At 44.0% G+C, this 13013-nt stretch overlaps 1 non-coding gene and 1 pseudogene across 1 annotated transcript; one reads left to right on the top strand and one right to left on the bottom strand.

Annotated features, from left to right (window-relative positions):
- Window positions 1-2810: 2810 nt before the first annotated feature.
- Window positions 2811-6914, bottom strand: LOC126057324 (suppressor of SWI4 1 homolog; annotated as a pseudogene).
- Window positions 4310-4419, top strand: LOC126057510 (U6 spliceosomal RNA). The gene has a single exon (XR_007512595.1). It is a non-coding gene; the product is annotated as a U6 spliceosomal RNA (small nuclear RNA).
- Window positions 6915-13013: the final 6099 nt, after the last annotated feature.

Genomic DNA, 13013 nt, shown 5'->3' with positions numbered 1-13013 from the left:
GATGCTTGGCTGCTAACCAAAAAGTTGGAGGTTTGAGTCCACCCAGAGGCATCTTAGAAGAAAAAGATTTGGCGATCTACTTTAAAAAAATCAGCCATTAAAAACCCTATGAGGAACAGTTCTACCCTGACACACAAGCAGTTGCTATGAGTTAGAATCGACTCGATGGCAACTGGTTAATATCTAGCTTGCAAGGATTTTTTTATGGATCAAATGAGATATATGTGCAGTGTAAAGTCTTTTTAAGGTGTCCTGGTGCTCAGCTGCTAACCAAAAAGTCATTGGTTTGAACCCACCAGCTACTCTGAGGGAGAAAGATGTGGCAGTCTGCTTCCATAAAGATTACAGGTTTGGAAACCATATGGGACAGTTCTACTCTGGCCTATAGGGTTGCTGTGAGTTAGAATCGACCGGCAGCAATGGGTTTGGTTTATTTAGTTAAGATCTTCTTACTTCAAGACCACAATTGAGAATGGATGGCCTCTGTATGAAGTCGGGATACTGGGTTGTCAGCTGGGAGGAAAGCCTGGGGCCTGATTTTGAGAGTTGATTATCAAGCAGGGACTTAGGATAGTCATTGGTTAAGTGACAGTAGGGATGGTGATAAATGGTTATGAACATTATGAGTAGAAACTCTGGAATGAAAATTTAACCCTTATAAAAATAATGAGATTGTATTTTTTAGAGCACTTTCTGTACATGATATCTATTTGATCATAATCATTAGTCACCTAATAAAAAAGTCAAAGGAGCCATGAGATAGAGAGAATATCAAAAGGTCATTATTTTCATTGCCTTGCCTGTTGGAAAAAGTATATCAAAGCTCCTGCTGTGGGCTTGCTCCATGGCACAAAGGGTTGTGACTTGTGTGTATTACCAAGTGGCATGAAGCTCCTAAAGTGGAGTCCGCCTGCGCAGACAGAGGTAAGGTTCTCAGCCAAGGCCCTTTGCACCCTCCATATTCCTTAGTGAACATGCTGTGAGTCTCAGCTTAAAGAAAAGAAAAAGTGTCTTAATAAGTATATGGCTTCCTGTAACTAAAAGAAAGAAAAAACCTAGCTCTAAACTTTTAAAAGAATGTGCATTTTTATAATCACAATAAAATCCTCCCATCAAGCCTTCAAGAGGCAGGCTGCATCTCCATCTTTGCCTGGGGCCCGTAACTATCCTTAGCTAATCTTTCTCTGACAGACAAAGAGCTGCTATATCCATTCTTATATCTCCATTTTAAACTTTATTCAGAGAAGTGGGGGAAAGGGAGCCCTGGATAGGAATAAAGAATGAATGGTTGAGCCTGGGCAAGGGAAAGAGTAAGATGGGATCACTGAATTATAGAGTTGATGCTCGTGGAAAAAACCTAAGGTGCACAGCCCTGTAGTTTGTTCCGGACTAGTTTAGACAGATCGCTGAGCCTAGGTCACGTCCAGGTCACGTGTACAGTGCTCCGTGTCTGCTGCAGCTTTGCTGGAGCAGAAACCTCCTAGAGGGTTATTCTGATGAGTAGAACCCTAACCAGGTGGTTTCCTTCTTAATGAGAGAACAAGAGCTTTTCATATGCTGTGATAAGCACAAAGGTGACAAACAAGAAGGAAGTGTCTGTGAGAACTGAGTCTCCGCCAATGGTCCCCAAGGAAAGCTACGAAGTCTTACATCTTTGAAAATAATAAAAGTCTTTATCTGCTCAAGATAGTCTCTATTTATCTCTGTATTAGAGGTTGTTGTTTTAGCTGCCATTGTGTTTGCCCCTCATTCATGGTGACCCCACGTTCAACAGAATGAAATGCTGCCCAGTACTGTGTCGACCTTATGACCCGTTGTGGATGAGACCGTTGTAATCCATAGGGTTTTAAAATTTTTATTTATTTTGTTGCTGTGGTTGAGAATATACACAGCAAAACATACACCCATTCAAAGTACAATTCAGTGACATTGATTACATTCTTTGAGTTGTGAAACCATTCTTAACCTCCTTTTCTGAGATGTTCCTCCCCCTAAGGTTTCCATCTAGTCTTTCAAGTCGCTGTTGTCGTTTTGATCTCATATAGATGGTTCTTCAAAGAACTTAATGCTCAAAGCAGACATTTTTTACTAGTTAAGTTAAACTATTGTTTGGTTTTAGGAAGACTTCAGGGGGTATTTTTAATTTAAGGTTTAAAGATTACCTGAGGGCAATAGTCTCAGGGGCTCGTCTACCTCCATACTCCAGAACGTCTGGAGTCCATGAAAATTTGAAATTCTGTTTTGCATTTTCCCCCTTTTGATCAGGATTCTTTTATAGGCCAATTCTGGTCTCATGGCAAAGGAGGCAGTTGTTCATGGAGGCAATTAGCCACACATTCCATTTCCTCCTCCTATTCCTGAATCTCCTTCCTCTGTTGCTCCAGGCAGACAGAGATAATTGTTGTGACTAAGATGGCTGCTTCCAAGCTTTTAAGACCCCAGACACTAGGCAATGAACTAGGAGGTAGAACAGAAGCACTAAACATGTTATTAGGCCAATTAACTGGGGTGTCCCACGAAACCATGACCCTAAATCTCCAAACCAAGCAGCCAAATCCCATGAGGTGTTTGGTTGTACATAAGCAGCCTCAGCAGCTACTTTTTTTTTTTTTTTTGGTCTTTCTTGTAAATACAGGTATGTATTTATTGCTTAACAACCATAATAAAAAAAAAATACCTTCTGTGAAATAAGACCCTATGTGATTTGGGCATTGTGCAAACACCTAGGTCTGCCGGGCGAGGGGCTCTGCTGACGCCTCAGGTGAGTATTGGGTGTGGTTCTCTGGGGTGTGCCCAGCAGCACTTGAAGGTCAAGGAGGGGAGATTCCCAGCATGGGCAGGGCAGCTGGAGTCCTGTCTCGGTGGCCCAGGCCTGCCCGGGGGGACCACAAGATGCGGGCCAGCCTTGGGCTCTGAGGGGCCAGGTGGAGCCCCACAGCTCCCAGTGGCAGGGGCGCCTGTTCCCAAGGGTGGGGGCTGCGGGGTGGGCTTGCTGCACCGTAGGGATGTGGGAATCCCCAGAGAAAAGTAGGGAGAGGTTTTGTTTTCTCTTTTTGGGAACATCAGTCATTTACTGTGGGGTTAGAAGCGGAGTCAGGGAAACAGGCTCCTTTATGAGAGGAAGTGGGCTGTACCTGCAGCCCACGGGAGCCCCAGGGCAGGGCTCTCTCGGCCCTGTACAAGTTCCAGACACCCCGCTGGGCCCCAGCTTGGCCTGGGCTCCCAGGACCTACTCTTGGGCTTTGAGGGCTTCTTGTCACACCCTTCTTGTGTGGAGTCCTGGCAGGCTGTCTCTGCTTGGTCAGCCTGGGGAACTTGTCCTCGTCAGGCTCCTCATCCGGCTCCTCGTCCGTGCCTGGTGGAAATACTCAGCTTCATCTTCTTCCTCAGGCCAGCAAGGTCTCTAGACCTTGGCATCACTGTCCCCATGGACCTCTGCCCGTGCCCTCTTCACGCCCGCAGGCCTCTTGTTGTGGCCTCTCACTGCTCCCCTTGCGCTAAACATTGTGGGGCTGCTGATCCTCCCTCTAGGCCTTAGCGCAGCGTCTCCTTCTTGGGCTCCAGGATGGCCTGCAGCTCCTCCATCTTGTGCACAAAACTGTGGAAAGCACGTTCCCCTCCCCAACACCCTCTTGGATCTCGATGAGCTGCAGTGTCATCTAGGACCATCTCAGCGAGCCCATGGTGCTCTGCTGGGCCTCCAAGTGACCCCGCGGTAAATTGCCTGAGGCAGCTCTATAATGTTGTAATGTCGCGCTTGCCTAGCTCTCTGACAGCCCGTTGCCCTTGGCCAGGCACTCTCTGATGTCCAGCAGACTGCTCATGTTGGGAAACTTCTCCTGGAGAAGTTTCTTCATCCCACAACTTGCGCCCACGGGAACGACTTTGATACTCCAATGGCGGAAATCCAGCTCCTGGGAGTCAGATGAAGAGGAGGCAGCGCTTGACCCTGTTCAGGTTTACCTTGTGCACGCTGATGGAGGGGGACAGGTTCTGGAAAATAGTGGTTATGAGCTTCACCAGCATGCCATGGGATTTGAAGCTGTTGAGCACCAGGAAGGGCAGGTGGGTATCCCCTGGAGGGCTGGAGCCAGACCACCAACACTGGACATTATACTGTGCATGACTGTATATCTATCACACAACTCTTGGCAATTTGACTTTTTACAGGTGTACACCTTATTAAAGACAGATACAATAATTGGCTATGCAACCTTACCCATAATCAATACAATTTTTCCATCACCATTAATCCCCCCTCCTTTCTGCTCCTTCCTCCCGGCGATAGCCAATAATAAACTTTGGTCTCCTGCTAGCTTCCTTGGCAGCACATATGCTAAAATTGGAACGATGTAGAGAAGATTAGCATGGCCCCTGTGCAAGGATGACAAGCAAATTTAGGAAGCATTCCATATTTTTACATCTAAGTCAATTGGCATAATAAAATCTATTAAGAAAACATTCTGTATCCCACTTTGGAGAGTGGCTTCTGGGGTCTTAAATGCTAGCAACCAGCCAGCTAAGATGCATCAATGGGTCTCAACCCACCTGGAGCAAGGGAGAATGAAGAACATCAAAGACACAAGGTAATTATGAGCCCAAGAGACAGAAAGGACCACATGAGCCAGAGACCGCGTAGGTCTGAGACCAGAAGAGCTAGATGGTGCCCAGCTACAAATGATGACTGCCCTGACAGGAAGCACAACTGAGAGCCGCTGAGGGAACAGGAGAGCAGTGGGATGCAGACCTCAAATTCTCATAAAAAGACCAGACTTAATGGTCTGACTGAGACTAGAAGGACTCTGGAGGTCATGGTCCCCAGACCTTCTGTTAGCCCAAGACAGGAACCATTCCCAAAGCCAACTCTTTAGACAGGGATTGGACTGGACTATGGCAAAGAAAACGATACTGGTGAAAAATGAGCTTTTTGGATCAAGTAGACATATGAGACTATGTTGGCATTTCCTGTCTTGAGAGAAGATGAGAGAGCAGAGGAGGTCAGAAGCTGGCCAAGTGGACATGAAAATAGAAAGTGGAGGGAAGGAGTGTGCTGTCTTATTAGGGAGAGAGCAATTAGGAGTATATAGAAAGGTGTATATAAATTTTTGTATGAGAGGCTGACTTGATCTGTAAACTTTCACTTAAAGCACAATAAAAATTAAAATAAATAACTTTGGTCTCTATACATTTGTCTTTTTTTAATTAATTAATTTTTTATTGTACTTTATATGAAGGTTTACAGAGCAAATTAGTTTCTCTTTGAACAGTTAATATGCATATTGTTTTGTGACATTGATTGCCAAGCCCACAACATGTCAACATCCCCCCTTCTTAACCTTGGGTTCCCCATTACCAGCTTTCCTGTCCCCTCCTGCCTTCAAGTCCTTGCCCTGGGCTGGTGTGCCCAATTAGTCTTGTTTTGTTTTATGTGCCTGTCTAATCTTTGGCTGAAGCGTGAACTTCAGGAGTGTCTTCAGTACTGGGTTAAAAGGGTGTTGGGGGCCATACTCTCAGGGTTTCTCCAGTCTCTGTAAGACCAGTAAGTCTGGTCTTTTTTTGTGAGTTAGAATTTTGTTTACATTTTTCTCCAGCTTTGTCCTGAACCCTCTATTGTGATCCCTGTCAGAGCAGCCAGTGGTGGTAGCCGGGCACCATCTAGTTGTGCTGGACTCGGTCTGGTGGAAGTTGTGGTAGTTGTGGTCCATTAGTCCTTTGGACTAATCTTTCCCTTGTGTCTTTGGTTTTCTTCATCCTTGCTTGCTCTGAATGGGGTGAGACCAGTAGAATATTTTAGATGGTCGCTCACAAACTTTAACACCCCAGAGGCTACTCACCAAAGTAAAATGGAGAACATTTCTTTATAAATTATGTTATGCCAATTGAGCTAGATGTCCCCTGAGACTGTGGTCCCCAGCCCTCAGCCCAGTAATTTGGCCCCTCAGGGATTTGGATGTGTCTATGAAGCTTCCATGACCTTGCCTCGGAGAAGTTGTGCTGGTTTCCCTAGTATTGTGTACTGTCTTACCCTTCATCAAAGTTACAGCTTATCTATTGTCTATTTAGTGTTTTTCCATCCCCACCCCCCCCTTCCTCGTTGCCATCAAAAATTGTTTCTTTCTGTTTGTAAACCTTTTCATGAGTTCTTGGATTTTCCTATAGATTTTTAGAGATTAGACCTCGGTCGGATTTGTCATAGCCAAAATTTTTTTTCCTAGTCTGTAGGTTCTATTTTTAGTCTTTTGGCAAAGTTTTTTGATGAGCATAAGTGTTTCATTTTTATAAGATCCCAGTTATCTAGCTTATCTTCTGGTGTTTGTGTATTCTTAGTTATGGTTTGTATCCTATTTGTTCTCTGTGTTAGGGCCTCTAGTGTTGACTTTATTTTTTCTTCCATGATCTTTATAGTTTTTGGTTTTATATTTAGGTCTTTGATCCATTTTGAATTAGTTTTTGTGTATGGTGTGAGGTATAGGTCCTGTTCCATTTTTTTTACAGATGGAAATTCAGTTTTGCTGGAACCATTTGTTAAAAAGACTGTCTTTTCTCCATTTAATGAACTTTGGGCCTTTATTGAAGATCAAGTGACCACAGGTGGGTAGATTTACATCTAGGTTTTTTATTCTGTTCCATTCGTCAGCGTGTCTGTCATTGTGTCAGTACCAGGCTGTATTGACTACTGTAGCTATACAGTAGGTTCTGAGGCCAGGTAGTGGGAGGCCTCCTACTTTATTCTTTTTTTCAATAGTACTTTACTTCTCCAGGGCCTCTTTCTCTTCCATACAAAGTTAATGATTAATTTTTCCATCTCATTAAAGAATTCTGTTGGTATTTAGATTGGGATTGCATTGTATTTGTAGATTGCTTTGGGTAGAATTGACATTTTCACAAATTTGAGTCTACCTTTCCATGACCATGATGTATTTTTCCATATATGTAGGTCCTTGTCGTGAGGAGGGGGTCACTATCAACTACTCCAAACGATTTGTGTCTTTCCACAATGTCTTTATTAATTATTAAGCATACAGGTTCTTGGCTACCCTGGACGCCAGAGGCCTCAGTCACCAAAAGGGTAAGAGAGAGAAAGAGAGCAAGCACGCTTATGGCAAACAAACTCCAAAGTCCAAAGTCTAAGGTTCAAAGTCCAAAGTCCAGACACCTCTGTCACTCTTGACCACGTTGTCTCCTTGGGCTCAGGAGCACGATATCAGGCCTCTACCTCAGCAAGACTCTCGTCAAGCTAGGGTCGCAGAGGAATCGACTTCCCTTCAGACTGAGTGGAGAACAGGGTGGCTCAGGGGCCAATTGCAGTTACTTCCAAACTCAGCTTGCTCTGGGACCTTGGTCAATCAATCTCTGACACAGGGAGTCCTCTGGCAAGTAAGGGGTCTCACACCGCCTCTCCACTGTCCGAAAGAGGGTGGCTCTGATATGCTCTGAGCAAAGCTGAGTCTTAGTGTCTCTTCTTTTATACACGTTGGGGCTCTCTGAGCCCTTTTGGCTGGTGTTGATAAGTACTTGTTTACAACTTAGCTGGAGCTCTTTGAGCCCATTTGGTTGATATTGATAAGTCCTTGTTTGTGACTCAGTTGGTTCTTCTGTTGATAAAGTTGTTTTTCTCCTCTAGGTTACATCATCTTCTTTGTCTCCTTTCTTCACATGCTGTTTACTTCTTAATTTGCTTTCAGCTACCCTGCTCTCCACAGTCCCGCTTGGTTTCTTGCCGTAGTGTTTTGTAGTTTTCTTTGTATAGGCCTTTTATGTCCCTGGTCAGATTTATTCCCAAGTATTTAATTTTTTTTAGGGGGTAATATAAATGATATTGGAGCCCTGGCGTAGTGGTTAACAGCTTGGCTGCTAACCAAAAGGTCGGCAGTTCAAATCCACCAACCGCCCTATGGGGCAGTTCTACTCTGTCCTATAGGGTTGCTATGAGTCGGAACCGACTCGATGGCGTCTAACAACAACAACATAAATGATATTGCTTTCCTGATTTCCTTTTCGTCGTTTTCTTTATTGGTATATAGGAATCCAACTGATTTTTGTATGTTTATCTTGTATCCTGTTACTCTGCTGAATCTTTCTGTTAGTTCCGGTGGTTTTCTTGTTGAGTCCTTTGGGTTCTCTGTGTACAGTATCATATCATCTGCAAATACGGACAGTTTTACTTCTTCATTACAAGTTTGGATGTCCTTTATTTCTTTTCCTTGCCTTATTGCTCTAGCTGTGACTTCCAGAAGAATGTTAAATTGGTGATAAAGGGCATCCTTGTCTTGTTCCTGTTCTCAGGGGGAATGTTTTCATCCTCTCTCCATTAAGAATGATATTGGCTGTTGGTTTTGAATTGATGCCCTTTATTATGTAAAGGACTTTCCCTTCTCTACCTATTTATTGAGAGTTTTTTTAAATCAGGAATGGATGTTGGACTTTATCAAACGTCTTTTCGGCATCCACTGAGATGATCATGTGATTCTTTTGTTCTGTTCATGTGGTGGATTATGCTGATTGATTTTCTAATGTTGATTCATCCTTGCATACCTGGTATGAATCTCACTCGGTCGTGTATTATTTTTTTTTAATATGATGCTGAATTCTATTGGCTAGAACTCTGTTGAAAATTTTTACATCTATATTCATGAGAGGTATTGGTCTGTAATTCTTTTTTTTTTTTATGGTCTTTTTCTGGTTTTGGTATCAGGGTTATACTGGCTTCATAGAATGAATTTGGACATATACCTTCCTTTTCTATGCTCTGAAATAGTTTGAGTAGTACTGGTGTAAGTTCTCTGAATGTCTGGTAGAATTCTCCAGTGAAGCCATCCGGGCCAGCGCTTTTTTTGTCAGGAGTATTTTTTATTACCTTTTCAGTCTTTTCTCTTGTTATGGGTCTGTTCTAATTTTCTACCTCAGTTTGGTTGGGTTAGGTAGGTAGTGTGTTTCTAGAAATTTGTCCCTTTCCTCTAGGTTTTCAAATTTGTTAGAGTATAGTCTTTCATAGTACTTTGTTATGATCCTTTTTATTTCAGTTGGGTCTGTTGTAATGTCCCCCATGTCATTTCCTATTTCGGTTATTTGCTTCCTCTCCTGTTTTCCTTTCATCAGTTTGGCCAGTGGTTTGTCTATTTTGTTGATTCTTTCAAAGAACCCACTTTTGGTTTGTTGATTCTTTCCACTGTTTTTCTGTTCTCTATTTCATCTAATTCTCCTCTAATATTTATTATTTCCTTTCTTCTGTTGGCTGTGGGCTTCTTTTGCTGTTCTCTTTCCATTTGTTCATGCCTTTGGTGCAGAGGGATGGCATGGTACTTCTGTCTATAGTGTCATGTTGGCTCTGCCTCACAAATGGGCACTTTTAATAAAACTAGTTGCTGTCAAGTAAATTCCAACTCATGGCTACCCCATGTGTGTCAGAACAGAACTGTGCTCCTTAGGGTTTTCTATGGCTGGTTTTTCAGAAGTAGATCTCTAGACCTTTCTTCTGAAGCACCTCTGAGTGGACTCAAACTTCCAACCTTTTGGTTAGCTTCTGAGTGCATTAACTATCTGTACTACCCAGGGTCTCCAGGCTGCATAGGGCCTTTCTGCTCCTGGAACATGCCAGTCACGTTCTTGCACTAAGGTATTTGTACTTCTATTCCTTCTTCTTAGAAAACACTTCACAGGTCCGGCTCCTTCTCATCTTTCAAATGTTACCCGCTCTGTGACACTGTCCCTGCTCACTCTATCAGAATAGTCCAATCTACCTTTCCCAGTCACTTTCCATCACGGTTCTCTGTTTTATTGACCTGCATCATTGTTAACTTTCTGAGTTTATCATATCTTTTGTTTGCTTGTTTACTTATTTATCATTTGTCTTCTCCCACCCACACCCTAGAATTTGAGCTTCCAGAAACCAGGGATCTTGTCTGACTTCCTTACCACCCTGGACTAGTACGGAGGACAGTTCCTGGCACGTGGTGAAGACTCAAATATTTACCAAGCGGGCAGCATAGAATCTGGTACCAGCATTTCTAAATAGAAGCTCTCCTCTAAAATTTTGGGAACAGTCCACCACCCCACCCCCTGCCTCCCAAAAGTGTCCCATCTGGTTAAAGGTGTGGCCTCCCTGTGTGCTATGGATTGAATTGTGTCCCTCCAAAATGTGTGTCAACTTGGCCAGGCCATGATTCCTAGTATTGTGTGATTGTCCACCACTTTGTGATCTGATGTGATTTTCCTTTGTGTTGTAAATCCTACCTCTATGATGTTAACGGGGCAGGATTAGAGGCAGTTAAGTTAATGAGGCAGGACTCAACATACAAGATTTGGTTTTGCCTTAAGTCAATCTCTTTCGAGACACAGAAGAGAGAAACAAGAGACTGGGGAACCTCATGCCACCAAGAGCACATCCTTTGGACCTGGGGTTCCTGTGAGGAGAAGCTCCTAGACCAGGGGGAAGATTGATGACAGGTACTTTCCCCCAGAACTGACACAGAGCGAAAGCCATCCCCTGAAGCTGACGGCCTGAATTTGGACGTCTAGCCTCCGAGACTGTGAAAGAATAAATTTCTATTTGTTAAAGCCACCCACTTGTGGTGTTTCTGTTGTAGTAGTACTAGATGACTAAGACACTGTGCCAAGTCCCAGTTTCTTCCTCTGTGGCCAGGTCAGTGTCATTTATTCTATAACCTCATTACCCACTGGGCCAATGCAATCCACATTCATTCCTGAGACAGGTGGAAAACCTGCCTGCTGTTTACATCCCTGGGGACTCGGGGAGTGAATGAATTACCTGAAATAAGGGAATAATTTGTTGTAACCTATTTAATCATGTGCAGAATGACTTCTGCACTGACTTCTATTAATGGATCTTCCAAATGTTGCCCTCCAAATGTTGCCCTCTTTTAACCCCCACAAAGCCTTCAACTACCTCATCCCCAGTGCACTTAGAGGCAGGTAAAGGGCACAGTATTCATAACAAGCAAATCTGGGCATTAGAATTCCCCATGAGTTTCACAGGGTGAGAACCTAGCACAATAATAATAATCCTAAATGTTATTTATATATCCATTCACTGCCAAAGTCATCTAGGTAGCTCCCAGAAGGACCATGCAGGAAAAATTTCACTCTCAGCCTGTGCCAAAATTCTTAATAAGTAAGGTTCAGGGAGTTTTAATTAAAAAATGCTCACTTGGTGGCCTTTTCCTAGTCAGAATAAAGTCTATTCTAGAGGTGTGTGCGGTAGCAGTCAACTCTGGGCCAGCATCATTCCCAAGGACATTCCGCTAAGCCCATTAATCTGAGGAAGGGAGTCCCTGGGTGGTGCAAATGGCTAACACATTCAGCTGCTAACTGAAAGGTGGGAGGTTCGAACCTACCCAGAGGTGCCTTGGAAGAAAGGCCTGGAAATCTATTTCTGAAAAAATTAGCCATTGAACACCTCGTGAAGTGCAGTTCTACTCTGACACACATGGGGTCACCGTGACTTGGAATTGACTACATGCCAACTGGTTTTACATTTACCTGAGGAAGGCAGACATCTATGCCCATCCTGAGATGCTTCTCTGCCCCAAATTGTATTCCTTCATCAAGAGTTGACTTCTACCAGGGGCGAGAAGGAAGCAGAAAGGGAGAGCCATTGTTTGGGAAGCTGTGAGTTTCTGTTTGCAGTGATGGGAATGATTAACGTAATTGACATCATTAAGTTGTACACCTGAAAAAGGTTGAACTCACTAATGCGGTGTTGTGTATATATTTTTACCAAAAAAAAAAAAAGAGTGGACTTTTGCTGAAACATTGTCACTCCTCCGGAGGTGGCGTCACAAAGGCTACGAACACCGTGGGGGAAAAGCCATCCAAGAGATGTTACTTTTCCAACAGTGTTTAATGCAGTATTAAGCAAAGAAGATGTCGCTGGATCATGAAAAAGTGTGGCTGTCAGTGTAACCGTCACCACTGAGTTAAATAAAAATTGGAACATCAGAAAAAGCGTCTTAAAAACCCAGCAATCATTTTCACCCATTACCTTACAAATAGGTTTCTACTTATTGATTCCCACGGGAATAAAAATACCATAAGAAGAAAAACAAGCTCTTCTTGAAAGCCATGTCATTGCTTGATAGTGAGCCTGCTGGAACACCCAGGAGAGAGATTCCAGTTTCCGGCTCCAGCTTGGATTTGCAATCTGATGTCTGATGGGGCCTGGGTCTCACAGCAAGACGAGGCAGGTGTTTTTCACTGGTCCCTGATGGGCCACCAGAGCACTGAGCTGGCAGAGAAGCTTGCGTGCACCTGCCAGTTCTGGTGGACGGGACCACTGACATTTGCAGATTCCTCATGTTAAGCTGTTGACCTGCTGACCTGCAAAGTTCCAGGGAGTCAGTGTCTGCTCAGAGAAGACAGCTCTGATTGGCAATAGCAGCTAATGAAGTCTTACTTGGAGGCAAACATTGACTTCACCTTTGAACCCCCAAGGAGCCCTGGGAAAGCTTAGGCTACTCAGAGGTTTTTGAGGAATTTTTCCTTAGAACTGCAGGTTTAGGCAAGATAGTGTCAGTGGGAGGCTGGGAGGTCAGCATCTGACAGAGGACTTCATGGTGGTGGTGTCCAGCAGGTGGCCCCAAGCAGGCCAGTGCCTAAACCAGCTGCTAATCTAATTTAAAGGGATTTCAAGCACTGAGGGTTCATGTGACCCTCTAGACGCACTTGATGTTAGAGTCAGAGGGGCTTGCAATCATCTCCCCTCCTTTTACAGAGGAGGCTGAGGGTCAGGAAGGTTAGCCACTTGTTCAAGGTCACAGGGCTCATTAACAACAAATCTCAAATGTTTCCTGGTCAGAAATTCCAAGGACCAGCTTGGGTGACATGACAGATAAATACAGCCTAACGTTTTGAAGTGAAAATGATCAGGAACTCTGAAAACCAGGAGCAGATGCAGCTTAACAAGAAGCATGACGAGATTGCGCCCCCCACACCTGCTTGCGCCCCCCACACCTGCTGTGGAATGCGAGGGAAGGAAGTGGAGAGGCAGGCTGAGG

Source organism: Elephas maximus, chromosome 13, assembly GCF_024166365.1.
Source record: "Elephas maximus indicus isolate mEleMax1 chromosome 13, mEleMax1 primary haplotype, whole genome shotgun sequence".
NCBI classification, from domain to species: domain Eukaryota; kingdom Metazoa; phylum Chordata; class Mammalia; order Proboscidea; family Elephantidae; genus Elephas; species Elephas maximus.
Note: the sequence above shows the minus strand (reverse complement) of the source record. Positions and strands in the feature narration are given on the sequence as shown.